This window comes from Phalaenopsis equestris, unplaced genomic scaffold, assembly GCF_001263595.1.
Source record: "Phalaenopsis equestris unplaced genomic scaffold, ASM126359v1 Scaffold201208, whole genome shotgun sequence".
Taxonomy (NCBI): Eukaryota; Viridiplantae; Streptophyta; class Magnoliopsida; order Asparagales; family Orchidaceae; genus Phalaenopsis; species Phalaenopsis equestris.
In genome coordinates, this window is record NW_018220987.1 from 1006 (window position 1) to 3826 (window position 2821).

The following is a 2821-nucleotide window of genomic DNA, read 5'->3' on the forward strand; positions in this document are numbered from 1 at the left end:
TACATGTACGCTTATATAAAAAAAATCTGTACACACAGCTCTTAAATTTAAATTTTGCAAGAATACAAGCATATGGAAGATTGTTAAGGATATGCATACGTTTATTCCTAGTAGCATATAGGTATATACATTTTAATCCAAGCTCGACTTATATAAATAAGTCATAGGCAATAAAGTGAAACTGCATTTCTACATCATGATTTGGTTGATAGATACGTAAATACATAGAATTTGGTGGTATGTATGTAAACACACCTAGATCCTTTCATTTTTTTCCTAAAAACTGACTGTTCATTGACTATTCCATGTGGCATAAGAGCCACTGTCAAACTGCACACATAGGAAAGAGCAGTATAAAAAATAAAAGTAAGAAATAACTCGTTACTCATAATAAAATCGTGTTAATAGAAAATTCAAAGGGATTAGGATACATCGGAATCAAAATTACCAAATGGAACACCACCTGTGCACAGTTAGAACTGCTCAATTTGAAATTATGAGAGCAAACCAATAATTCACCAGGAGAAAGTCATCTTTCTGTCAGCAAAAATTAAGGAATATTCACATACGTTTATATATCCAACACAAAGAATTAAATTTTCGCATGGACTCCACCATATACTCAACTCAAATTAAAATGTCCCTTCAGTAAGTACAGTCCTTTAGAACGACAGCAAGTGTGAAAGAAAACTTCAAATTCAACATCAGAAGAGAACAAGATATTTGAATATACATAAACTAAAGATTATAAACATTTAGAAACTCCTAGACAGGTGTTACCCCCTTCCAGAAACCCATCTTTATCACTGACCTTCTTCTAATAAACCTTCAAATTACTAGCTTTCGTAAATCGATCTTACATAATAAAACAACGGGAAATTGACATATATACCACACAATTCTTATCTATTTATATATCAAAGACAAAAGTTAGATATTGACACTTAAACCTATGCGTGAAAAAGAGTATTCCACTTCTAAAATGATAGTGATGTGGTATTTCTGTTGTCAGGTATTTTCGATGTGAGGATAAAGATTTGAGCGATATGCCTGTAAAGAATTTCTATAAGTATTTCTTAAAAATTTTAAATTACTATAAAATAGGCATTCTAAGTAGAAAATCCATAAGTATTTCTTAAAAATTTTAAATTACTATAAAAAAAATTATCATAATTTTAAATTGTTCAAAATAGATTTTACAAAGTTTTCAGATTCTATAAATCAAAATTATACTGATAGTATAGCATTCCAAAGAATCCCAAGCTTTCAAACTTCTATGAATCAAGAGCCACAAGGTTTTAACCCTCTTTCAAAGTGATAAGCTTTCAAGCTACTCAAGCAATTCAGGGAAGAATAAATATTCCAAAAATAAGCTGTCCCAAGAATTATCGAGGAAGAAAGAGAAAAAAAACAAAAAAGATTAAATGCAAACCAAGCTCAGGTATAGCTCACAATAGTATCAAAACCTGCTCAAGGAAGCTATCAACATCATAAAACAATTTCAAAGACTTTCATAAGTGTTTTGTTCGTTAAAATTCTGGAGAAGCAAGTTTGTAAACTATAGTGTGACTAAAACAACATCCACCTCAGCCTGATAGTATGGAAGGTAGGACAAGCAAATTCGTCAAAACAGCCTCCATTTATAAACAAACAGCAAACTTGTAAACTTTAATAGAGATTTTACCCAAATTTGATAAAGAGTAGAGCAAATAAGTAATGCATCTTAATTTTAATGTGCATATCTCACATATTGAAGTTGGGTAAGAAGAAGAATAATGATTATCTTTAAGAAGTGAAGACCATATGTGATCGAAATGGGAAGAAGAAGAAGAAATTTCTTACAGGCTTGATGATCGGACTGTTTGAAGAAACGCTCTATAACTTAGATCAAAATGGGAAGAAGAATTGAGCAAGAAAGAAGATCAGTCTTTCAAATAGCCACCCTTGGAGTATTTATAGCCGAAAAAAAGGAGTTGCATATCACAAAACCTACGAGGAGAAGATGATAGGGATCGGAGGAGTGGCGACAGCGGTAGTGGCGAGCAGAGAGGGCGACAGACAGAGTGGGGAAAGTGGCAGATAGGGACCAAGGAAATGGAGAGTACAGGGAGTGGGGCTCGGTCAAGCAGCACTAGAGGTGAGACGGGCTTTTTTTCACGTGAGGAAGCAAGGGTTTCGGGTTCTATTCGGGAGAATGGGCAGAGACGAGAGAGGATTGTGTGTGTGTGGGTTCAAGTAGTCTCTTTTTTTCCTTCTTTTTTAAATTTTAAGTTATATGTTTATGTAATTCGCTCCGTACACTGAGCCATTAGAAAATGCACAACTTCTTTTTTTCCTGTGAAATTAGGTCTGTTTCTTCATCCGATGTCATTCAGACAAATTTGTCGATGACAGAGTCAATTTAAGTTCAATTTGCATCTGGCACGCCAAGTGGTGTTATGGTTCAACCGAAGCCACTTAGCGAGTAAAATGCTGACCAGTCCTTGTCTAAGCAACAAACGAAGTCAAGTTGACTGCTCTCGGTAGTAAGTCGCATGTCGCACGGCGTGGGATTTCCTTATGGCTTTTTCGATTACTATAGGAACTCAACTTGAGTTACAATATTGGTTTTAATCGACTCAACTAAACATTGAAAATTTGAAAACACCCATATGAGATTATAATTATTATATTTAATTAATTTTTAATAATATTATATAAAATATTTTAATTAATTATATATAATTTATATATTAATTATTTAATATATAACTAATATTTATATATTAAAAAATTAAATAATATTATTTAATATTTAAATATATTTTTAAAAATGTATAAA

At 32.4% G+C, this 2821-nt stretch overlaps 1 long non-coding RNA gene across 1 annotated transcript; it reads right to left on the bottom strand.

The window, feature by feature from the left end:
* Window positions 1-289: 289 nt before the first annotated feature.
* LOC110035989 lies at window positions 290-2048 on the bottom strand. Its single transcript, XR_002295189.1, has 3 exons — window positions 1843-2048; window positions 449-537; window positions 290-330 (listed from the first exon to the last, which is right to left on the bottom strand). It is a non-coding gene; the product is annotated as an uncharacterized LOC110035989 (long non-coding RNA).
* Window positions 2049-2821: the final 773 nt, after the last annotated feature.